The sequence below is a fragment of the Elephas maximus genome, chromosome 19 (genome assembly GCF_024166365.1).
Source record: "Elephas maximus indicus isolate mEleMax1 chromosome 19, mEleMax1 primary haplotype, whole genome shotgun sequence".
In the NCBI taxonomy this organism is placed as follows: domain Eukaryota; kingdom Metazoa; phylum Chordata; class Mammalia; order Proboscidea; family Elephantidae; genus Elephas; species Elephas maximus.
The window spans coordinates 33,049,203-33,076,061 of NC_064837.1; the positions used below are offsets into that span (position 1 = coordinate 33,049,203).

General features: G+C 36.9%; 1 protein-coding gene across 1 annotated transcript in view; it reads left to right on the forward strand.

The window, feature by feature from the left end:
- The window catches only part of BCAS3 (BCAS3 microtubule associated cell migration factor), a gene marked incomplete at its 5' end in the record, with an annotated part of 619,175 nt that overhangs the window by 301,222 nt on the left and 291,094 nt on the right, over window positions 1-26,859 (forward strand). The window lies entirely within an intron of this gene.

Genomic DNA, 26,859 nt, shown 5'->3' on the forward strand with positions numbered 1-26,859 from the left:
TATTTTAATTAAGACTGTATTGCAGAGAAGGTAAGACAAACCTGTGAGGTACTGAAGTGTTGGAATAGAAAAGAATTAGGGACAATTTGAAAGGAAGGAGTCACTGATGATCCACGGATGTTTCATTTGGGATCTTTTGAATTCCAGGTGGACTGAGCATTGGGATAAGGATGAAAAGGCATGGACTCTAGTTCCAAACCACCTCTTAACACCTGCTCTCTCATAAAGGTGTTATGGAGATAAATGAAATGATGCTACAGTTGTCTTAAAAACTATTAAACAATACATAACTATAAAGCATCATTATATACCTTTGTTTATTATCTCAGAGCTACACATTTTTGAACAATTGGCTTTAGGGTCTTTAATAAAATTTTCAAGCTTCTTTCAGTACTCACATTCATAATGGAATACTGATTCTGACTGTGTTGTAGTATCTGTTACATAAGTGACAGACGTACTAAGTGTAATTAATAAGGTTTCTCTTACCCTTGTGAATGTTATTCTAGACATAATTTAATAGGTACAAAACAATACCTAAGAGACAGGTAATTCTGTAATAATTATTATATTGCTTCTTTCCATCAGGGGGTAGAGACACAAAATTAGCCTGGGTTTTAAAATTAGGTCCTCTTACATAAAGAAAAGTCACATGTTAAAGCAGGCTATTTGATTAACAGTCCTGAACATGCCAGTATATTACATGACTGAAGCAATTAAACATGTAAAACATGGACATCTGGGTCAGAGAAGTAAAAGCCTGAAATACAGTTGTAAAAGCAGTGCTGGCACCAGTTTAGAGAGAATGCCTTTACCTGCCTATCTGTTGCACCCTTTCACCAAGTGAGAACCTCAGTAAGAAGACTTTGTCATCATTCTCTCGCTTTCTGTCCAGTTCTCCTCACTGAAACCATTTGAAATGATATCATGACCTCTTAAAACAAGAGCATACTGTACATGGTACCAAAAACTTTTTTGCTTTACTTAACCGTATTGAAAATCACCTCTTATTTCCCAAGTTAAAGACTCTCTTGATAAATATATTTCTAAAAGTATTTTCAAATGTAACTATTTAGAATAGATTAGAAACTAGGAAGTCTTGTAACCGTAATGCAGACTATACAGATTTTATAAGCATTTTCTTGGTTGTTTTTGAATCTGAGGATCAAGTGAAGCAGACTTGTGTAAACTCTGGAAATTATAATAATAGTAGACAAAGAATGATGTAAATGGAAATAGGAAAGGGATTTTGTCTGAGGGAGAAGAGAGGAGGAGAGCAGGATGTTCAAGGAATCCCCACTCCCCTTCTATCCCTGTAATCATAATAAATACACTTCTAGTTGATAAACAGCGTTCTGTATATGTGGCAAAAGCTTGTGTGGTGGCGAGGTAAAGGGGAATCTGAAATTAAAAGCTTCTTACCTAATTTTAAAGTGAGGTAGGTAAACACCTCAAATTTTATATTCTTAATGATAGTCCCACCTAAACTAATTGAGTAAAATTACCGAAATGTAGGAATTTTGTTATACCATAGATTGCATGATAGTAGAATTCTTTTTACGGAGGTTACAATAGAGGTGAAGATAACTTTTTTGTTATTAGGTTGAACATACAAAATTTCCATTTGGGGTTGGAAAAAATGATCAAATATTACCAATTTCATGTGATTCAGCCTAGTCAATTAATTGATTTATATGTACAAACAGAATGTAATCTTGTGATATTGCTCAGCAAACTAGGTAAAAGTCAAGAATCTAATATCCCAAAGTTGTTTTGCCTTGGTCATAAGAAGTCTTGGGAATAGTTTATAAAGAGATTACAGTATAGGAGATTAGCAATATTTGTGTTAACATTATTTTTTCTTCCTTCAAATAATAATTGCATACTATAATTAGCTTTTCTAAGGTAAGCATTTTATTTAAGTATTTTTCTTTGCCAAAAATAAAGATAAACATTGTAACAGACCAACAAACATCACCAGCTTTTAAGTATGATCCCAAAGTAGAGAATAACTTTTTCTTTAGTCTGCTTTAGGGCTTCCAAAATTGTAAATTAAATCAGGGCTCGAGTTGACGTGGGAAGATTTTATTTGGGGGAAAAATAATGTTTCCTCATTTTCTCTTGGGTGATTTGGCAGCAGCAGTGTTTTAAAGTTGCTGATGTTAGCTAGCCTTTTGGGGCATCAGCCTTTGAATTTCTTTCTTAGATAATCTACCAGTATGTCAGAAGTTACTCCCTAAGCTTATTGAGGTTTATTTGTTAAATGGTATCAAAAGACTGTTCAGTAGAAATATGGCTTTGGTACACTATAGAAAGGTGAACGGGACCCATAGAATTTCCTTATAATTGCTTTCCTCTGTTTTTCAAAGGCATTATAGAAAAGTAGGGAAGAGCCTCTTATATGTTTCAATTTTTTTTGAGAACATTAAGTATTTTAGGTTTCACTGCCTATTTCTTGAGCTTCCAGTTGAATGATAGCATCCAACCAAGATGGATTAACAAGGATTAGGTTAGCATCCTGCCTGAAACAACTCAGGGAAAAAAAGAGGGGGGGAAAAAAAACCAGAAAAAATGAACATCAAACAGCTGTTTTCCAGTCACTGGACATCAGGGAATCAAGGACAGTGCTTCCTGAGAGATGAGAAGGAAACAAATGAGGCAGCACTGTGATTGCTCTAGTTTACTGCCTTGAAAGAGTTTCCAGACTGTTTCACAGTGAGGGGGAACCCAAGTGGAAGCTGGAAGACTCTCTCAGTTCAGGAGACAAAAACTTAGAGTCCACAAAGACCATGGAAGCTCAGGTGGGTCTGAGCAAACTACCATGAACTGTTTTTGTCAATAAAGTTTCATTCGAACACAGCCATGCCCTTTAATTTACATATTTTCTGTTACCTCTTTGACCTGTAACCACAGAGTTAATAGTGACAGATCCCACCAAAGAAAATATAGTGATAGATAGTATGACCTAAGTCTGAAGGTATTTACCATTTGCCAACTACTGTCCCAGAATTTGCTGGACAGGATATTAGAGCGGAGAGACCTGTATTGAGAAAGAACTCTGGAGATCTGCAAAGGGTCCCTTTCTAGCATTTAACAGAATACTGAAAGATGTGAGGAAACTACCCAAGGGTGAGGAACAACCAACTGAAAATCTTGGAGGGCACAGTGCCTGGTGCTCACTCAGGGTCAGGTTTCAGTGTTATAACTGTATTGCATATGTTCATAAAGTTAATTAGAGACATGAGGAAGAAAAAGAAATGACCCAAATCAAACTTCTAGATGTGAAAATGTCAACATCTGAGAAGAAAATTTACACTGGGTGAGATTAAGGGCTGATTAGAAATTGCGGAAGAAAAGATTATCGAACTTGAAGATACAACAAGAGAAATCATCCGAAATGAAACAGAAAGAAAAAAGATTTTAAAAAGAGTATCACAGATCTGGGACAATATGTACTTGTAATCAGGTGCTTGGTGGCAGAACAAAAGAAATGGCCAAGAATTTTCCAAATTTTGATATAAAGTATAAACCAACCCACAGATGCAAGAAACTCAGCAAACCTCAAGCATAAGAAACCTGGAAAAAAAAAAAAAAGCCATACCAAGGTACATCATAATCAAATTATGAAGAATTAATGATAAAGGGAAATATCTTAAAAGCAGCTAGAGAAAAAAAGACATGTAACATAAAGAGGAACAGAGATAAGCATGATAGCAGACTTCCTTTAAGTACTGAAGGAAATCAGCTATCCTCCTGGAATTTTTTACTGCCGCCCCTTCACCCAGAAAATCAATAGAGAAAATTGGGGAAACCATGGTGTCAGGGTATGGTTTTCTTCTGCTTGGGGCTTGTGACCTTATTGAATCTGTGGGTTTATGGTTTTTATCAGTTTGGAAATTTTAATGCAATTATATCTTCAAATATTTTTTCTGCCACTCATCTTCCCTGTTTTGGGGATTTTAATTACATATATGTTGGCCATTTGATACTACCCTTGCTCACCGATTCTTTGTTCATTTTTCCTCCTTATTTTTTCCTGTCTGATTTTGGGGTAGTTTTATTGCTATATCTTTAAGTGTATCAGTATTTCTGTTCTGCTGTGTCAAATTTGTTGTTTTATTCAATGTACTTTTCATTTGAGATAACAATATTTTTCATCTCTAAAAGTTCCGTTTGAGTCTTTTATATATCTTTTGTTTCCTCATCCTGTGCATGTTTGAACATATGGAACATTCATTTTATCATAGCTGTTTTAGCATTCCTGTGTGATAATTCTTTTGACCTAATCTCTCCTCTCTCTCTTTTTTTTCCTATTCATTGATTTTTTTTCTCCTGGGTATGGTTTATGTTTTCCTGCTTCTTTGTGTATCTGATTGTTTTGATTGGATGCTGGGCATTTTAAATTTAAAGTTGATTGAGTGGTGGATTATGCTCTCTTCTTGGGATGTGCTCAAATTATTTGGAATCAGTTTGATTCAAGATTTTCAAGCTTTGTGATGGAGGGCCCCAAACAGCCTATTGTCTAGGGATAATTTAGTTAATAGGGAGCTAATATAAATATAGTCTTTTTTTTTTTTTCTTACTTCATTGTGGCCAGAAATGGGAGTAAGTGATTATAATTATTTTTTAAACTTAATCCTACAAGTTGTCTTGATCTTCCTTTATAGCAATTCTGCTGACTTTATTTTTCACTCCTTACCTTGTCTCCCTTTTTTAGTTCTACTTTGACCAATTGAATTTCGCAGCTAAACCCTGGTTTTCCAACTTTGACTCTTAACTATCTAATTTATATTCCAACTACAGATTTTTCCACTCTTTAGTGATATCTCATCAATGTAAATTCAAATAAAAAACATGTATATGAGTAATTTTGACAAAATGCAGTAAGTGCTACGTTGATAGCACAAATTAATTGGCATAGCAATTCAAAAGAAGGAAGAAGTTAATTATTAGTAGGGATAATTTAAGTGGGCATGGAAAGAAGTAGATGAATTTCAGAGAAATTTAGGAGGTTGCATCTGTAGGACTTCATGGATTAAATGAGGAGACTCAGGAAAAGTGATGAGTAAAAGATGACTGGCTTGGGAAATAGGCAGTCCTTTCTGAGATTTTTTTGTGTATAGATGGTAATTGAAGTAAGCTTTCTACGAAATAATTTTATCCCAGAGAGAATGTAGACAGAAGTGATGAGGGCCTATTATGGAACTAGACAGCATGGCATCTAAGAAGGCAATATATGAGAAGCAAAAGCAAGAAAATTAGAAGGAAAGAGTAAAGAGAATGGTGTCATGGAGGAAACCCTGGTGACATAGTAGTTAAGAGCTACAGCTGCTAACCAGAAGGTCGGCAGTTTGAATCTACCAGGTGCTCCTTGGAAACCCTATGGGGCAGCTCTACTCTGTCCTTTAGGGTCGCTATGAATCGGAGTCGACTCGATGACAACGGGTTTGGTTTTTTTGGTTTGGTATAATGGAAGTCATGGGAAGATGCTTTGGGAATTAGGAACGAGAGGCATGGATTGAATTAATCATCCTAGAAGTTCCAACTGAAACATTATTTTGAATTATTAATGTTGATTTGACAAATCTTAGTTTTTTCATACTAAAGAGAACTAAGTCAGTTTTTTTCCTTTCTTTTTTTAAATTGTGCTTTAGTTGAAGGTTTAAAGAGCAAATTATTTCCTCCTTAATTAATACACGTATTGTTTTGCGACACTAGTTGCCAACCCCATGACATGTCAACACTCTCCCCTTCTCGACCTTGGTTTCCCCATTAGAAGCTTTTCTGTCCCCTCCTGCCTTCTCATCCTTGCCCCTGCACTGTCTCACTTTGTTTCATGGCCCTCTCTGAACTTTGGCTGAAGGGTAAACCTCAGCAGTGACTTTAGTACTGAGTTAAAAGGATGTCCAGGATCATACTCTCAGGGTTTCTCCAGTTTCTGTCAGACCAGTAAGTCTGGTCTATTTTTGTAAGTTTGAATTTTGTTCTACATTTTTCTCCAGCTCTGTCTGGGATCATCAATTGTAATCCCTGTCAGAGCAGTTGGTAGTGGTAACCAGGCACCATCTAGTTGTGCTTTACTTAGCCTGGTGGAGGCTGTAGTAGTTGTGGTCCATTAGTCCTTTGGACTAGTCTTTCCCTTGTGGCATTGGTTTTCTTCATTCTCCCTTGCTCCAGATGGGCTGGGATCAGTGGAGTATCTTAGATGGTTGCTCACAAGCTTTTAAGACCCCAGATGCTACTTACCAAAGAAGGCTGTAGAACGCTTTCTTTATAAACGATGTTATGCCAATTGAGCTCGCTGTCCCCTGAGCTAAGTCAGTTTTGACTTGGAAAGCTGACCTCTCTATGGATTTATCCGTTTTTTAAAAATGTTACTGCTTTACTAATCCCTTGGACTTCATCAGCACATTTATTTCAGTCTTTACACTGAAGTGGATAGTATTGAAATTGAACTTTGTCTAATAGATATATGGATGGATGGACAGATGGACTGAATGGATGGACGGACAGACTGGATGGATGGATGGATGGATTGGATGGACGAATGGATGCCATTGAGTTGACTCTGACTCATAGCAACCTTATATACAACAGTCCTGCATCATCCTCATATTCAAGTCCATCGTTGAGGCTGTTATGCCAAGCCATCTCACCAAGGGTCTCGCTTGCCCTCACTAACTCTCCACTTCAGTACACATTATGTCCTTTTCCAGCAATTGGTTGCTTCTGATGACGTGTCCAAAGCAAGCGAGTTGGACAGTGTTCTGTTATGATCCATAATGTTTTCATTGGCTAATTTTTCGAAGTAGAAAACTAGGCCTTTCTTCCTAGTCTGTCTTAGTCTGGAAGCGCTACTGAAACCTGTCCACCATGAGTAACCCTGCTGGTATTTGAAATAGCTTCTAGCATCACATCACGTGCAAGCCGCCACAGTACAACAAACTGACAGACAAGTAGTAATGTCTTATATATATACAAGTACTAAAATTAAAAGTCAGCAGCTTAATTAATTAGGCTTAGATTCTAGGGATCCTGATTCACAACTAAATTTTGTGCTGTTAGCCTACCAACTACAACCTGAGAATAGAAAGAGTAAATGTTTCCTTCTAATATAAAGTTTGAATGAAGTCATTTTGGAATAATTAACTAAACTGTTGTTTCATTAAATTTACAGTGGTGATATACTTTGTTCATATTACTGGTACCAATTCATGGACCCCTCCCCTAACTCCACCCCCAAGAAGAGCAGTGATACAAAATAAAAAATTATTGTCTTTCTCTACGATAGTCATTGTCAGTGCCCTGGAAAAGCAATTAAATCTGCAACAGTTTTCTGAGCTGCTTTCCCTCAAATGTCACTTTAGATTTAACCTAACATCCTGGATTGCATTGCTATTGTGGTATGTACCAAGTGTGATGGAGGTACTCAACAATATTTCCTTGCATTGTCCATAATAAATATTTGCCCAAGAGTGGGTAGGGTGGAAGGGGAAGAAAGATTTTTTTTTTCTTGTAGAGGAAACTTGTAATGTAGGGCTTGTTTAAAGAGTGTTTATGGTCTATTGTCAGCCATAGGGTGTGTCATGCTGCTCTGTCCAGGTTTGAATATTTGTGGTAGGTAAGAAACCACTTCAGGTTGAATTACATTTAAGGATTTCACTTATTTATACCTATATTTATCAACTGACATGGACTTCCATAGAGAAATTATTTTAGTGAAATGAATGGTGTTTTTCTTCAAGAAACTAAAATGTTGAGACATCTTGACCCTGTCTGTTGTATAACTCGGGGGATATTATGAAATTAAATAAATCTTCTTCAATTATAAGGTTCCACATAGTTAAATCTATGTATTATCAAGAGTCTGCAAGCTTTATAGATGGTTTGAACAGTTTGGATTAGATTACTTTTTTTTTTCCTTCTTCTTTTTCTTTTTCATTATGGAAGCCATACTTCTCATTATTGATACCCCTATCTTTACAGAGATCTTCAGACCTATGGAAGTGTTCACTGATTTTTTGTCATTGCTGAGTTATTCCAGAGATGTTTCAATATCAAAGTCCTTTCAGTTGCAGCCTAATGGCCTGTATGCCATTCTGAAGTGAATCTTGGCATTTTCTCTTCTTTTGCAGATTTTTGCATATGCTTTAGTATTTATCAGTTGGCCCTCACCCCCCCTAAAAATTACATGCTAAACCACCTTCCTAATAATTGTTCTTAAAATTGAAATGAAACAATTTTAAGGGAAGTTTCTAGAAAGAGTTGTTTTGTACTGTTAAATGTTTTACCGTATTTTACAAAATCGTGTGTGATAATCATAGCTTGATGTTCCTCTGGTTGTTTTATGACCTGCTTTCTTGAGGTATGGTTTAGAGTAGGCATTCCTTTCCATTGATGCTAGTAATATTTATTCTCATTGGAGTGACAGATTTGACTGGGATAAGATATTGATTCTGATAGACTAAAGGAAAACAATCTGTTGGCACCACTACTTCTGATGTTGTTTATTCTATCCTACCTGAGTTTAAGGTTCTTGTATACAGATACTGATGTTTCTGAAAGTGCCTTTTGTCAGTTGGGTGGTTGGGGTAGGGGATGGAGGGCACGAGAATGCCTCTGTTTCCTTTTCTCCAAAAACAAGGCACTAATATGGAATGGTCTATCTCTGCTTACCTGCAGTAATGTAATGGGTTGATATTGGCAGGAGCTTATGGTTTGATATGCAATCACTTCCATCAGTAAGGTTAATTGCCAACAAATGACTAAATGGGAATTTAGGGTGAATGCTAGAGCTGTCTATTATGTTAGTGGTAACAGGATTTCTGGCGCCATTTCAGGGCCACTATTTGTATTGGTCTCTCAGAGTTAGAATACAGTCGTTTCTCTCAGTTTCAGCCTTCTCTATAGAATTTCTGTCAATTGTTTGACTCCATTAAGTGTGCAGAGGAAATAAAAGCCTGAATGACCAATCCACCAGGGGCTATGCATAGACCCTTTCTTTGCCCATACTCAGAGCACTGCATTAGGTCTCATTATCCATTTATAATAGATGACCTCTGCCCCCTAGGTCACTGAAAAATATTCCGTGTGCTTTTTTGACACATAGGGCACCTCTCTCAGCAGATGCATGAAACAATGGGTTGTCTGGTTGTCAGCAGGAATAGTATACATTGCAGATTTTTTAATAAATACACAGCCTTGGATCAAATTGCTCTGGCAAATTTTCTTTTCTTTGCTATTACATGGTTCATAAATGGGCCAAGCAGAGCCTAATGTCTGGAAATTGAATGTAGTGCTTTTCTTTTTTATTATTTGTTTCTTATTCTTATTACTAAAAAAAATTTTTTGCCATGTTTTTCAGGCTTTTGTTTTTGTTTTTTTTCCCTAGAAATGGTTTGTCTTCATCTCTGATTTGGCATTTTGAGATAGAGAAATATAAAAAGATTTGGGTATAGTGAATGGAGAGAGCCATTGTCTTCAGAAATCATTTACCAAATACGTTCGGGTGGCTCTGGATATTACCTGTGACCTGTCAAGAACCTGTCTTCTAGCCTTTTCTGCCCAAACTGGTAGTGACCAAATCTCCCACTGGGAAGTTTGGAAAAGGACTTGACCTTTCCTTGGTCATTATAGTGATACGAATTGGATCACCTAGCAGACATCTCTGTAAATCTAGTGGTCTTGTCTCCAGTTCCTAGTAATTAAATAGACTTGGGAAAAGATGGAGATAGGATAGTGATTAGTGAATGAAATATACATGGAAAGTAAAAAAAACTGCATTTCTAGAGGTTCATACTGTCTCAGCTGAAGGGCAGGTTTCTATGAGTTGGTATCTTGACTTTACCAATAACTGTCTATGGGTAGTCTTAGCACCGTGTGTGAATTATGTACTGATAGGAGTTTGTCATCTACCTGAAGTATGATGGGATTGGAATAATAAAAGATTGAGAACCATTTCTTTAGCAAATCATGTGAAAAACTTGGAGAAAGGGAATAATGTGTTATGAAAGTATTTTTTAAGTTTAAGATGTATACTTTTGCATTAATAAAGCCCTGTTCCTCTCTTAGAAGCTTATATATTTTTCATTTATTGTTCCATATATTGGCATGCTCACTTTACTGGAAGTATCTGAGAGTGTAGGAATTCAAAGAAACTCAATTATTACAATGAATTAGCAGCTACACTGTCTACTATAAATATAAATAAAAAGTGTCTTTATTCTGACAAAGTCAGTTTCATATTAAGTGATGTGCTAGTGCTACTCAAGCTCTCAGATATTGAAACACAGAATTGTTATCTCCAAAAGAATGACCATTGAATTTCAGCACAGATTTTTCTCTCCAAACTAGTTATGGAAAACCGTGTAGTTGTCAGGACCCTCTCCATGACAAGAATTAATATATTAACTGGATTATAGCACCATTTGACAAATTGCTTACTAAATACATCAAAATTGATTGGACATTCTGTATTTGAATTGACAAATGGCTGCATTAGGAGAAGGAAGGAAATCCATTAATTATAGCTGCTCTCAACCATAAGAAAGGTAATCATATAAATATGAGTTTTGTTAAAACAAAAATCTCTGCTGTATTGAAAAAAAAAAAAAAGCATTGCTTATATGTGTATCTCCACCTCTTTGTCATTAATAGGAAGCCTGCTCTTAGCTACTGTCCTTTAAATAATTTAAAAAATAGTTTTTGTTGTTAAAAGATAATGTTTCATTCATCGGAAGGACTAATGAATAGCCCATATGAACCACAGCCTCCACCAGCCTGAGACCAGAAGAACTAGATGGTGCCTGGCTTCCACTACCAAACGCTCTGATCAGGATCACAGTAGAAGGTCCTGCTTAGAGTGGGAGAAAATATAGAACAAAATTCAAGTTCATAAAAAAGACGAGACATACTAGTTTGACAGAGACTGGAGGAACCCTAGAGACTATGGCCCTAAGATACCCTTCTATCATGGAACTGAAGCCACTCCCAGAGATCACCTATCAGCCAAATAATAGACAGGCCTATGAAATAAACAGTAACAGCCATGAGAAAAGTGCTCCTTAGAACAATCAACTACATGAGACCAAAAGAACAACATTTGCAAAAGTGAGGAAGGGGCAGAGAAACAGGAAGAGTGAAAATGCGGAGAGTGCTGACACATTGCAGGGATTGCAACCAATATTATGTAACAATTTGTGTATGAATTATTAGGTGGAAAACTATTATGTAAACTTTATCTAAAATACAATAAAATGTTTAAAAAAAGAGGCGGGAGACACAGGTAAGTAAGTGCTGTGACTGAGTTACAAACAGGACACTAAAGAAGCATAAGGAAGAGCTCCTGCTATAGACTGGCCTTGAGGGGAAGCAGAGAAGCTTCTTGAGGAAAATGATGTCTGAGGAGAGGTTGATGTTAAGCAAGTGACAAAAGAGGGAGAGTAGTTTCAGTCTTCAGTATCTACAGATTACACCTCAACATAAAGAAAACAAAAATCCTTACAACTGGACCAATTAACAACATCATGATAAATGGAGAAAAGATTGAAATTGTCCAGGATTTCGTTTTACCTGGATCCACAATCAACACCTATGAAAGCAGAAGTCAAGAAATCAAACAACACATTGCATCGGGTAAATCTGCTATAGAAGATCTCTTTCAAGTGTTACAAAGTGAAGATGTCACTTTGAGGACTAAGGTGCACCAGACCTAAGCCATAGTATTTTCAGATGCTACAAAAGCTGGACAATGAATAAGGAAGACCAAAGAAGAATTAATACCTTTGAATTATGGTGTTGGCAAAGAATATTGAGTATACAATGGACTGCCAGAAGAACAAATAAATCTGTCTTGGAAGAAGTACAGCTAGAATGTTCCTTAGGAGGAAGGATGGCAAAACTTTGTCTCACGTACTTTGGACATGTTACCCCTGGAGAAGGACATCATGCTTGGTAAAATAGAGGGTCATTGAAAAAGAGGAAGACTGTCAATGAGATGATTAACACTCTGGTTATGACAGTGGGCTCAAGCACAACAAAGATTGTGAAAATGGCATGGGACTGGGCAGTGTTTTGTTCTGCTGTACCTAGGGTCACTATGAATAGGAACCGACTCAGTGGTACCTAACAACAGCAACAGTTGCCAGCAAGCTGTGGGGTTTTTGTTTTTAATGTTCATCTGCAATGGTTTGTTCAAAATAAATTTACCCAGCATGGGGGGCGGGGGGGGGGGAAGATAGTGTTTCAGGCTTTCCAGACTACATAATAGTTTTTAAAAATATGCCAGAAAAGATACAATATATCAGGGAAACCCTGTAGGTTAGCCTTTCTGCTCATGTCTCACTTGCATCTCAGTTTGTTCCTATTGTGCTTATATGCTCATATTATTTCCCAGATATCCTTAGTTATTTGTGACTACATGAGAGTAAGTTTATATACAGCAGGGCCTTTACTTATAAAAGGTCCCTGGATAGCATAAATGGTTTTTGCTTGTCTGCTAATTGAATGGTTGATGTTTATAACCCACCCAACAGCACTGTGGAAGAAAGAACTGGCATTCTGCTTCTGTAAAGACTACAGGCAAGACTTCTGTAACACATGGCATCATCATGAGTCAAAATCAACTCAGAGGGAATGGATTTGGTTTTTTGCTTACTTAGGAAACTGGAAATCTAGTTGTGTATGGTTCTGCCTACTTTAACTTTGTGACTTTTAATGAGTCTCACTATTTCTAAGCCTCAGTTTCCTCATCTTTGTAATTATAATTAAGGGATTAAAAATCCCTTTTAACTTTCATATGTTGGGGATTCTCTGCCCTAGAATCATATAACTTCTCCTGAAACTCAAGAAAATTCAGAACAAGCACATGGTAAAGGAGAAGGAAGAAATCAGCTTAGACATCAGAAGTTAAGGTTATTGCAGTATCACTTTCTTTCACATTTTTATATAGTGACAAGATTTTCTAGTATTTTGCTAATGAGTCCTTATTTTAAAATAGTGAAAAAATTAACCTATACTAGTCTGTATATAAAATATTTTTTCCATAACCTTTTTGAACCACTCTTTATTTCGAGAAGTACCTAATAGAAATTCCTTCCTCCTTCGAATTAATGTCTATATGACTTTGGTTCTTCCTGTACTCTTTAATATTTCATGCAATAAAACCTGTGAAAGCCAGAACTTCTGTAAGGCAGAAACCTGTCAGAGAAGGAAAACTCAAAACTAAAAAGAGGTAGGATTCTTAATAGAGAGTGCTAGTAAGCACCCTGTCAAAGGCAGGAAACTTGGGAGACCCGGAAAAACAAGGCAGTCCCATCCAGTTCCAGCTGTCACAGGTTTCACTGTATTTTAAAATAAAAGTCCCATGTCTTTAGTATAGCTACTTTTTTATATTGAGCCTCTTTCTGAGCACACTGATTATGAAGCCTACATGTTTAATAGATTGTTTATTGAATTCTGATTTTTTTTAGATTTCTGAAAGTTTAATTTTGTTAAGTTTTAGTCATCACTGAATTTTTATTCTTTTTGGCGGGGGGGGGGGAGTTTTTCTCGTGACCTCTCTTATTAAAGGTAACCAACCCAGTGACTGAGATGTAAGAGTGGTAGGTGACTGCCGCAGACTAACTCTCTACAGTTTGAAAAATGATTCTGTTTTCCTTATTGTTGTCATATGACAGGAGGCTTTTGGCCTTGTGATTTTTGTGGAACTAAGTGGAGGGATGGGAAACACTGAGATGCCTTCATTGCCTTTATGCCTTCAGTCCATTTCTTGCTGTTCCTGCTGTACCTTCTCTGTGTTTTATGACCACATGAAGAGCATCACTAATCACACTTATATTTAAAACTTTATGTGGCTACTGTTAAGCCTGGGGTCAGAACTGAGATTTGGTTAGCAGCCAAGCGCTTTAACCACTGTATGACCGGGGCTTCTTCCTTACTTATAAGGAATTTTTTTAGTCTAATGATTTTTTCTTCTCTTGGGCTCCGTGCTGCTTTCCGGGGCTCTTTTCCAGGTGCCAGTGGTCCATCCATGATTATCTTGTATATACTTTTCAATATGAAACCAACAAATCAGTGTTTTCTAGAATGAAATAGTCCATATTCCTCAAGGATATTACAGGGAAACCTGAAGTGGTAGGCAAAGTGCTTTGTTTATTCTGTCACTACATGTGAAGCTTTCTTGAACGTCTGTAACCTCCTCATGTTGTGTTAAAAGGACTTCTGGTGAAAGTAGTTTTTCTTGGTGCCCAGTGTATCCTGAATGGCTTAACTCTGCGAATAATTTTTCCGTAGATGCCTAAATACTCTGCAACTTTTGCTTTAAGAGATAAGACTCTCGCCTTAGACTGCTAAAATGCCAGAAGGAAATTTTATTTTCTGAGATTATCACTGGAACCTTTGTTCACTATGTCAGTTAGTGAGGAAGATTTTTTTACTCCATATTCTTTATAATAAACATGTATTCATACCATATTAATTAGGTAACTTCCAAAACTTTTAGAAAGGAATGAAAGAAAGAATGTACAAATAAACAAAGAGAAAGAAAGAAAAGAAAGATCAAAGAGAAAGAAGGAAGGAAGAGAGCAGAGTAGGGAAAGAGGGACCACCTCAATTTGTGGTAAAGAATAAAAAGTGAATGTTGTACAACAATCAAAAGTATACCAGAGCTAAAGGTGTTAACACGGATGGATCCCGCAGGTAAGGTGCTTGGGGGGGGGGGGGGGGGAGGGATTCTTCGATTAAAGTAAACAAAACCCATTTGTCATCAAGTTGATTCCAATTCATGGTAACCCCATGTATGTCAGAGTAGAACTGTGCTCCACAGGGTTTTCACTGACTAATTTTTCAGTAGTGAATCTTCTGACTTTTCTTCTGAGGCACCTCTGGTTCTCTGAATGATACTGAATACTTCCTGTATCTCCTACCGTAGCCAAGAAGAGAGTCAAGATTACTCTGCGTCAGTCTGCAGTCCAAAGAATGTTTCTTAGGTTTTTTTTTTTTTTTAAACATTCATATACTTTTTTTTTCTTGAGCTTTTTATTATAGAAATGTTCCAACACACAAAAGTACAGTTGATAGTACAACAAATCTACCTATTTCCCAACATCAAAAATAAAACAGCATTCTGCCAGTCTTGTTCTATTCTTTTAAAATCTTTTTTTTTTTGATAGGGGGGATGTGAAATATTACAAGAAAGCTGACTTATTCTGTCCTTTTACCTATAAATACTTTAGTATTCATAATAAGGACTTAAAGAATTTTTTTTTAAACCTGGTTTACCATTACATAATACATAGGTGAGGCAGTGGTAAGAATTTGTAGAAATAACTCTTTCCAGGAGTTTGCCACTGTGACGTAGTAAAAGAAGAACAAACCTTGACAGATTCTCTCATATCTGGAAAGAGGGAGAAAACTCTAAGGTGGTTGTGGGATAATGCTCTCTGTCTCGTTCTTTCCCCTATCCTCTTGATTCTGTGGAATTTCTGACTTAGTGGTAAAATCTTGAACATCTAATTTCTATATTTTATGGAACATGTCATAGATCCTTAGTGATTGTTTAGAAAGATTTTAAATTATACTCCCACGTATAGGTTGAAGATGTTGGAGTCTTCCAGGTCTAAAAAGCTTTTAACTTTCCATGCCAAGGGACTTTGCCTCTTTTGCTTAGGCAGGAGAAAATCTGTATTTAATTCCTCCTGCTGTATAATGATCTGGATTTATCTAGTATGTGACTAGAAAATAAATGAAGCATGGAAGAGCTGCATTAACTCTTTGCAAAAATTATTTTTGCCATTTTTACATTTGCACATAGCCCCTCCCCTTTCTTTTTTGTTTGTCAGTTTTTATTGTGGATGCTGGACTGAGTACATTAGACTCGTTGCTCTTTAATTATGCCACTGTAAATGGGACTGAGAACAGGAAGTTTAATATAACTGGCCCATTGCCTACATGTGCAAACTGGTACGTTGATGACTGAACACAGTTTAAAGATTAAAGGCAGTGAGTCTTTACCTTCTGGATGTCAGTTCACAATAGGTTCTGAATATCCTATATTCATCTTAGTCTTTTAGAGTAGCTAATATTCTTAGAGTTCCTGAAGTTAGAATGAAGAATTGATTACTCTTGAAAAAATGCACCTAACATTCAGGCTTAGCTGTGAGAATACAGTTGCCATTATTGAAGGATTACAGCACATAATTCTACAAAAAATCAGGAGTATGATGAGTTTCAAGCATCCAGCAAATAGTCATTCCCCTCAGCAAAAACACACACTACCATGTGTTTTAAGTAGTTCCCTAAAATTTGGTCCTGGGAAGTGAGAAAGAGAGAAAAGAGCCATGTAAGGAAGTGAGAGAACATCTTCCCATTTCTATCCCCTCTTTTTTCAAATCAGTGAACCTAAAAAAATAAGAAAAAAAATACATGACCCAGTATATATAATAAGGTCGACTTTTGTTTCATGCATTGATTTCAATCATCCATTGATATGCATCTTATTTTTTTACTTTCCTTTCTTGACTGTGGATGGACTCTACTGGCTATATTAGTTGCAGTATACTTATTCTACAACTTTTTAAAAAATTTTTTTATTGTGGTGAAATATATATATATCACAAAACATTTTCCAATCTGATATTTTTTATGCATACAATTCAGTGACATCACAGTCATCATCTAAACTAAACTAAGCCTCCCTCTCGACCCTTTCTCCCACTAGTAAACTAGTATCTACATTTACCTGTTGTAGGTATTTCATATAAGTGAGATCATACAATATTTTCCACATCTTTTTATACATGTAAATTTTTAAAGACATACATGGTATATACAGTTCAAAAGCTACCAAAGAATTCAAACAAACAAAAAAAACCCTGCTGTTATTGAGTCGATTCCAACTCATAGCAACCGTATAGGACAGAGTAGAACTGCCCCGTAGGATTTCTAAGTTGCCGCTGGTGGATTTGAACTGTCTGCCTTTTGATTAGCAGCCTGACTTCTTAACCACTTCCCCACCAGAGCTCCAAAGAATGATCAGTGAAAAATAAGTTCTCCCTGTTATATCTATCCTCTTACCCTCTCAGGAAGCAATTGTGACACTAATGTCTACAGTTTTTAACAGTGAGCTTCAATAAGAATGTTTTTGTTGTTATTTAGACTTAAATGTCTGGGTAGATTATATACCCAGTGACAAAACACAGTTGTTATCCACAAGCTACAAGCAAGGAATTATGCAGTCATGATACAATCCTTTAAAATAGTGAGGGTGGACTTACTTTTCTAGCTATCCTGCTGTTATTGTTTTATTGTATTATCAATTGAGTTGCAGTACTACCCATTAAAGAGATATTGTGTAAATCTTAGGGGCCCTGGTGATGTAGTGGTTAGGAGCTCAGCTGCTAACCAAAAGGTCAGCAGTTCGAATCCACCAACTGCTCCTTGGAAATCCTATGGGGCAGTTCTACTCTGTCCTATAGGGTTGCTATGAGTTGGAATCAACTTGACAGCAACAGGTTTGGTTTGTATTTCTTACGAGTGTACATCTTCCTTGGTAAATAAACTCCACCTTGACCTTAATTGCAGATGTTTTGAAGGGGTTGTTATAGCAAATCTGTTCTTAGAAGTATAATGGGACAGTTTGAGTAGCTTATTTGGTTGATAGTGTGAAGCCATTACATTTTATTCTTTCTCCCCATTTTGTGAGATATGTACGGTCCTAAACTATGAGCCCTGCTACACTACCTCCAGGTATAACTTGTTCAAATGGTAAATGTCACATGACCTTGAGGACAGCAGGAATCACCTTAGTTTATGTCCTTTGCGGGAATACTGCATGCAACTTTGGGGGTAGGGAAAGGAGACAAGGGAAAGAGGAAGATGCACCCAGAGTGGTCAGCTATTTAGTGAAGTGTATTATCTCATAGGCAATGAGGAGATGTCATTTTTCTAATTATATATTGCCTGTGACTGTTCTTCTGGGAATGTGGAATAAAAGGAAAGTGAAACCAGAGAGGTACAATGAATGACTGTTAGAAAACTTTAATAATTAATCAGAGAACATCTATGGTGCTGCAGGGTCAGGGTGCAAGGAAGATCATTGATCCCTCTAATATATAAGCCGGTAAAGCTTGTTCCCCTTTCGTACAGTAACAAACACTTCAGCTGTTGTTGCCTTGGTATAGGGATGGCTCCTAACAAAAAGAATAGCCCGTGCTACATACTGCTTTTGCTTAAGTACTGTGTGAATGTGTGAAATTCTGTCAGTTCCTTTACATTTCAATTCCAACATTTATAAATCGGAGAGGCCATTTCTTTCTAGACTTCCGTAGAAATAGAGTCATTCCCTTAATAAGAATGTTTTTAGTAGATAAATTATTACAAGAGTGTGTAGTTGAGTGCTGCCATTTCTTAAGGTCGTTAGTTGTATTATTTTTAACTTGAGAGCCTTCTTCCTTTTTAAAAATGATTTCTAAAAAAAGGTCTGACTTTAATTTTTGCCAGTTTTATGGGTAATAACTTATTTAAAAGTTGCAAATCTCATTACTACTATTTACATGTGTTTGTTGCCTGTTGTATTTCCTCTTCTATGAATTACTTGTTCTTGGGAAAAGCCTTTGCCCGGTTTGCTTTTGCATTATTTGTCTTTTCAGCTTTTCACTTCCATAGTAAGAAACGGCATTCCCAAGCAGAATTTCTTTCTTGGATCCTGAGCGATTTCTGATCAGAAACAGAGTTTGGTAAAGAGCCACTTACACCCCCCCCCCCACCACCAATTGTATGATTGCTATATAAATGCTGTTTTTAATAAGTCCCAAAAATATATTGATGTTTGTCCTTCAATGAGAGTTTATCACTCTTGGCCTTTGGGTGAACTTTGAGCCTGAGCTGTTTCATTCAAGGCAGCATGATGTCATAGAACTTGCAAATTTCTCTTTTGCTAGAAATAGGAATGTTGTTCCCCTAAATAACCTAAAGGACTGAATATGCTGGCACAACATTATTCATCCCTCAGGCCTCCACTAAAGACTTCGGCTTGGTAGCAGTTTTATTGTTTGTGGGGGAAGGGTGGGGATCTGGAAGTAGAGGGGAAAACGTGAGCTGTATCTGGTCTTGAATCTGAAGCATACGTACTTAATTCCACTGTCCACAGAAAACTTAGCTGCTAGCGTCACCCAGCTCACACTCACTTCTCCAAACAATTGGATCCATCTTTGCTAATTCGTGTTGAAAGACGCTCTAAGTTTCTTTTTAGCTCTGTGCATTCAGTATATGAATCTACTTTAGGTTTTCAATAGAAGTTTAAAGCAGATAGCTATATGGTTATCTCACATATAAAAGTAGGTAGAATTTGCATCAGCATTTTTACCCTTATTTGAATAGCAGATGTCCCTGATACTAACAGCATTGAGATTCATTTCAGAGAGTACAACAGCTTATTACCTACCATCTGCTAGGCTTGGGAGTATGGAGTTCACTAGCAGCAGAACCTGTAGTTAATCAGCTACGTCCTCTAAAGCTTCCAGAGCCACAGCTAAGAGAATTTATTACTTGGAGTTCAAGAAATGTAGGGAATAAGGGAACAAGAACAGAGCGTAACCAAATTGCTTTCATAAATAAGAATTGCTCAATGTTCAGCATTATATTTTGTTTTAGTTTCTGTAAAGAGGATGCTTATAAACTGTATGCAGGTAGTCTTTCAGCTGTTATTTTCATTGTCAAAGTTTCTTCTGTCATTGGTTTAAAAGCTAACAGTGCTGGAAACAAATTATTCTTCTTTTTCCTCTTTAATCTTAAAGCAACACCTAGACCTTATATACTCTGCTTATAAACTCCATTGTTAGAAGGTCTAAATTTTTTCTGAATGTCTCAAACCATGCCGAATATAATTACTCACCCTTATATATAAAGTATATTCAATATATTAGTGATAAAAACTTTTCTTCTGTTTTCTAATTAGAAGGCTAGATTTGCTGCAATGTGTTTAGGTAACTGAGATCTAGCTGTTTTCTTTTGGATTGTTTCAGGAAGAACTGGCCATAGTATTTGATTCTTTGAAATTGGGGATATAGTTTCATTCTTTGGGGGAAAAATACTGAAATGCAAGAAGATTAACTTTCTTCAGGATTAACCTATTCTTGGAACGTTGATTCAAACTCACATGTCCTAACCTCCAAGTATAGCTTATATTCATTCAATGAACCAGTGTTAAATAGATGGGGATTTGGAGAAACCCAAGGGTGTCACTTTAGACATCTCTTAATACAATGTTTATAATTCTAATTTAACTTAATACTTTGTATCTACATTTCAGTGCACGTAAAGCAATACTTTTAACTTTCTCTAACTCATAAATACTGTATTCTCTGTGGGAATTTTTTTATAATTTCTCTACCTTTGATCCTTATGTCGCAGAACACATCTAAAAATTCAAAACCAGAGAGCATAATTCTTGCAAATTGTTCATAGTTTTGAAAAGTTGTATTATGAATGACTTTGTTGTGGAATATTAGAAATTTTGTTACATGGCATTCAGACTTTCTTTCATAATTTTACTTATGTTGCTTTACAGACTTGGAAGTATTTGGGGTTTAGGTTAACAAAACTAATTTTCCCTGAAGCAAATTTGTTTTTGTTTGCTTTACACATACAGATATATAATACACACACATACAAGGCAGCAAAATATGCTCTGTTTTTGTTTTGTTTTGTTTTTTAGTTCCTATTTACTCACCAGAAGCATCATCTGCTTTCCTGACAACACACTATAAACAAAGTCTGGCTCACAGTTATGTCATAATGAACTGTTCATCCTGTTCTTACTCCTTGATCTGTACTTATCAAATGCCTGTGTACAGAGCCAGTACTTTTGAAGATGTATTCTCTAAAGTAAATAGGCAGTGTATCATTTTTAGTTAGGTGGATAGACATGTTTGGAAATTACTATAGGTAAGAATAGAACATGACAGAGATTTTTATCTCCAAATTCCATCTCCTTTTCCTGTACCTAGTTTATTAATTATCTAAGACCAGCTACTAAGTATAAAATATATTAAATATTTTTCTTTGTGCAGCAGGTAGGTATCTTGGTTCATTAAACTCAGATTTGCAGGATGTGTAACTTTATTTTTGTATAAATAAACTGAAGTTCTCTTAGGAGCCTCCATTCTTACAGAATGTGGAAAAATTTATCTCAGACAATATGTTGTTATTGTTAGATGCTGTCAAGTTCCCCTCTGACTTATGGTGACTCTGTGTACAACAGAATGAAACACTGCCTAGTCTTGTACCATCCTCATGATTGGTTGTGGCTTAGACAGTTGTGATCCATATGGTTTTAACTGGCTGATTTTCAAAAGTAGATTGCCAGACCATTCTTCCCAGTACATTTTAATTTGGAAGCTGTGCTGAAACCTGTTCAGCATCAAGGCAACAAGCAAGCCTCCACTGACAGAAAGATGGTGGCTGCACATGAGGTACATTGTCTGGGAACTGAACTGGAGTCTCTGGTATGGAAGGCAAGAATTCTTCTACTGAATCACACTGCCCTCTAGTCAGTTGTACTGCCCTCCAATTCAATGGGATCTATAGAGTGCCAATGTATGAGATGTGGGAGTTTGGAGACATCTTGTCTTCATTGTCACCACTCAGATGTCCTAATTCCCTGCCAGGTCATTGGTTCAGATAAGTCTCTGCAGCATCCATCCTTGTTTCTACTGAAAAGCCTTTTCTGAGCCTGTCAGTATTCTGGGCCATATTGCCAATACTCTTGGGCACATAGAAAATATTCTTCTCACCCAAGCCATGGGGAACTTGGTGAGGCTGTCACGGATATAGGTGTGCAGAAGTGCTATGTGGATACCTCTTCTACTCTTGTTCCATGTGGAATCTCATGCCATTTCCTGTACTCTATCTATGGAGGTATAATTTTTCACAGATGTTGGATCCCCAGAGCCCTTCTGTCATTCCCTATCCCTCCTTGGGGATTCTTTTTTTCCCTTTCTGTCTTTACCAGTCTTGCTGCAATCTCAGGACGTAATTTCTAAAAATGAGGTCGTTAGAGCTTTGCTCTTAATTACCATACTTTGTTTCAATCTTTTCTTATTCCTGGTTCAAAGGTTTGGATTATTTTTTCCTTATGGCCTCGTATGTCATTCCTTTCCCAAGGCAATGAACAAGGAGTATTCTTTCTACCTGGACTGTGGGAAATTTTAGAACATGAGGAAATATGGAGGAAAGAGGAGACTATTTACTTGATGTTTAAAAATATCATCCCACCAGACCCATTTTTTTTATATTGCCCATCTTCTTCATCACAAGAATTTTTACTTGGAGAATTATTTTTTAGCTAACAAAAGGTATGGGAATCCTTTTTACAATTGCGATATGGAAATTTGGGATTCAGATATATGGTATTTTTTCATAGATGTATATTTGGTATCTTTACCATTTCCTTTGGAATGCAGATGAGGGCAGAAGGGATTTGTCTTTTTTTTTTTTACTATAATTGATTCCAAACATACACAAAAGTAAAAGCTGTAGTATAATGAACTTTCATATACCTATCATTCAGCTTCAACAATGATCAACTCAGGACCATCTTGTTTCATGTATAATCCTTCTCCCTACCGCCATTCCCGCCACTGGATTATTTTGAAGCCAATTCATATATCGTATTTTATAGTTCTCATTTTCCTGTTGGATAAATAATGGGTTTGAAATGACCAGCCATTGTGGTGCTATTACTTAGTCCAGAACTGAAAACTCCGTTCCATCCACTTAATACTTATTTAGTGCTTATTCTGTGACTGGTACCAGTCTAGGCTCAGGATATATAGAACCTAAAACTCTTGGGAAAATACACATTGGGTACTAGTTAGTTACACAAGGGTATAATATCTCACTTCTATTTAAAACTTTTTTCTTTTTTTTTAAATTGTGCCTTAGGTGAAAGTTTACAGAGCAAATTAGTTTCCCATTCTATAGTTTGTATGTAAAGTGTTTCACAACATTGGTTGCATTCCCCACAATGTGTCAGCACTCTCCCCATTTCCACCCTGGGTTCCCCATTTCCTTTATGTCTGGATTTCCTACCCCTTCCTGCCTTCTCATTTTTGCTTTAGGGCAAATGTTGTACTTTTTATCTTGTTTTGTTTTTTTTCTTTAGGTGATTGCTCTAAGGAACACATTCCTCTCAGGTGTTATTGTTTATGGGGCTGTATATTGTTTGGCTGAAAGGTGATCTCTGAGAATGGCTTCAATTCCAGTTCAGAAGAGTGTCTTAGGGCTGTAGTCTCAGGGATCCCTCCAGTCTCCACCAGACCAGCAAGTCTGTTCCTTGCCATGATCTGCTTGAAACTTTCTGATAGCTTCCCATAATGTTCTTAATGTACTGCATTGGGCAAATCTGCTGCAAAAGACCTCTTTAAAGTGTTAAAAAGCAAAGATGTCACTTGGAGGACTAAGGTGAGCCTGACTCAAGCCATGGTATTTTCAAGCACCTCATATGAATGTGAAAGCTGGACAGTGTGAGTAAGGAAGACTGCGGAGGAATTGATGCCTTTGAATTGTGGTGTTGGCGAAGAATATTGAATATACCAAAGACTGCTAGAAGAACAAACAAATCTGTCTCGGAAGAGGTGTAGCCGAAATGCTTCTTGGAAGCGAGGATGACGAGACTTCATCTCATGTACTTTGGACGTGTTATCAGGAGAGACCAGTCCCTGGAGAAGGACATCATGCTTGCTAAGGTAGAGGGTCAGTGAAAAAGAGGAGGACCCTAAATGAGATGGATTGACATAGTGGCTGCAACAGTGGGTTCAAGCATAACAATGATTGAGGATGGTGCAGATGGGCATTGTTTTGTTCTGCTGTACATAGTGTCAAACAGATATATGCACACCCATGTTCACTGCAGCACTGTTTACAATAGCAAAAAGATAGAAGCAACCAAGGTGCCCATCAACAAATGAATGGATAAATTATGGTATATTAACACAATGGAATACTATGCATCAATAAAGAGCAATGATGAATCCACGAGACATTTCATAACATGGAGGAATCTGGAAGGCATTATGCTGAGTGAAATTAGTTGCAAAAGGAAAAATATTGTATAAGACCACTATTATAAGAACTCAAGAAATAGTTTAAACAGAGAAGAAAACATTCTTTGATGGTTACGAGAGGGGGAAGGGAGGGAGAGGGGTTTTCATTAATTAGATAGTAGTTAAGGACTATTTTAGGTGCAGGGAAAGACAGCATACAATACAGGAGAGGTCATCAAAACTGGACTAAACCAAAAGCAAAGAGGTCTCCTGAATAAACTGAACGCTTCAAAAGCCAGCATACATAGCAGGGGTGGGGGTTTGGGGACCATGGTTTCAGGAGACATCTAAGACAATTGGCATAATAAAATCTATTAAGATAACATTCTGCATCCCACTTTGGAGAGTGGCATCTGGGGTCTTAAACACTAGCAAGCGGCCATCTAAGATGCATCAATGGGTCTCAACCCACTTGGAGGAAAGGAGAATGAAGAACACGAAAGATACAAGGTAATTATGAGCTCAAGAGACAGAAAGGGCCACATAAACCAGAGACTACATCAGCCTGAGACCAGAAGAACTAGATGGTACCCTGCTACAGCCGATGACTGCTCTGACCAGGGAACACAACAGAGAACCCCTGAAGGAGCAGAAGAGCGTGGGATGCAGGCTCCAAATTCTCATAAAAAGACCAGACTTAATGGTCTGACTGAGACTAGAAGGACCCCGGAGGTCATGGTCCCCAGACCTTCTGTTAGCCCAAGACAGGAACCATTCCCAAAGCCAACTCTTCAGACAGGGATTGAACTGGCCAATGGGATAGAAAATGATACTAGTAAAGAGTGAGCTTCTTGGATCAAGTAGACACATGAGACTATGTTGGCATCTCCTGTCTGGAGAGGAGATGGGAGGGCAGAGGGGATCAGAAGCTGGCCAAGTGGACAGGAAAAGAGAGAGTGGAGGGAGGAATGTGCTGTCTTATTAGGGGGAGAGCAATTAGGAGTATATCCACACCCAGACAAGGTATATATCAATTTTTGTATGAGAGACCGACTTGATTTGTAAACTTTCACTTAAAGCACATAAAAATTAAAAAAAAAAACAATTTGCTGGCCCTACCCTGCCCTGCCCCCTTTGCCTTTCTGACTTCTCTTCTGCTCAGCCTGGCTCACTGCGCCCAACCACACTGCCTACTGGCTGTTACTGAAACATTCCCTTGATGTTCTGCCTCTGAATCTTTGTACTTGCTATTTTCCTTGTCTGTAACACTTTTCCCTCAGATACCTGCCTGGCTTATTCTCTCACCCCGTTAATACCTTCTCTGCTCTATCTGCTTTCCAAAGCATGTCCTGACCTCTAGGTATTAGTCCATACTCACCTTCACTAGTATTTAAGAAGTAGAGGTTTGAGGGATCTTTTTGTTCTATTCAAATAATATGTTTTAAACCTGTATTAAGATTTTTATATTTTAAAGGTGACAAATCAGAAGGAAGTGATTATTCAACAAATGGTTTGAAGGCAACTCAGCCTTTTGAAAATGTCAGTTTACCTTTCAACTTTGCAGTATGCACCAAAATTATTTCTAAGTGGTTGCTTAAATAATAATCATTTTCGTATTCTTTTCTTCATGATATCATTAAATATCACGCTTTTGTAGCACAGCATTTTGGGTACTGGGTTTAGTGGCTAAAAGTTTTAACCACTGCAAATCTTACACTGTAAAATAGTGTTTTTTCCCCTCTGGTAAGTAATTAACTGGGTTAGGTGCCATTTCACCTCTCCTCATATGTTAAGATAGGCTTTTGGTGAGTAGGTGTTCTTTAAAATCCTGCCCTAGGTTATACTGTGGTTACTTGGTTTGTGTCTGTTTCAATGTTAAGATTTAGTTCTTCAAAAATACCATGGCTGATGGGAATACAGTGAGATTGGCATTCTTAGTCACTGCTCATAGAAGTGTATCACTCTTTCCAGGAATGTGTATCAAGAAATTTAAAAATGTATACATCCTTAGGCTTCATTTCTGGGAAGCTAGCCTAAGGAAAATGTACCTATAGCTGTAGGTACACATATTGCTGGGTGGTAGAAATTTTGACTCTGTTTCCTGTTTTCATTCTTTTCTATTTCTTCCAAATTTCATTAATGTTCATCTCGGAGGAAAAAGTAAAACAATACTTATTCCTACTGTTACCTCCTCTTTTTCTATTCGCCCTCCCCCACCCAGTACTTCATTGCTTGATTTCTCTGCATAATAAAATGACGTGATACCTTCAAAGAAGAGGCTAATAGTTTGAAGCATAATATTTGGTTCGTAGTAGTAGCTCAGTAAATGTGTACTGAATCATTTTCATGCTTTCACTAAGTTTCCTCTGTATGAGAAAGCAGACTTTAAGCCTGTATTATAGGCTTGCTTAAGAATCAGGGAAACTACTGAAGTATCCAAGAAAATGAAATATTTCTTTGAGTAAGTGAGGTTTTTCAGGAAATGAAAGTGTTTTTTAATTAAAAATGCATTTTTATACTTCCTATTTATATGAAACTATTAAATAGGTCTTTTAAAGATTCTTAGTATTTACATTTGTTTTAAAAATTTCTTCCCAACTTATGAGAACTGCATCAAATCAGTTGCTTTGTTAATTGGAGGTGATTGAAATATCTTACATCCTGGAGGCTGGTAAATACACTTAGTTTTCAAGGCTATTGCATGTGTAATAACATGGATGAATAGCTTTATCACTGCTATTTAATATACTTGTACTGTTAAGATGAATTTAGTTGTTTATTTCGTTTATAGTGATATATATCCTTGCTAAATTCCTAG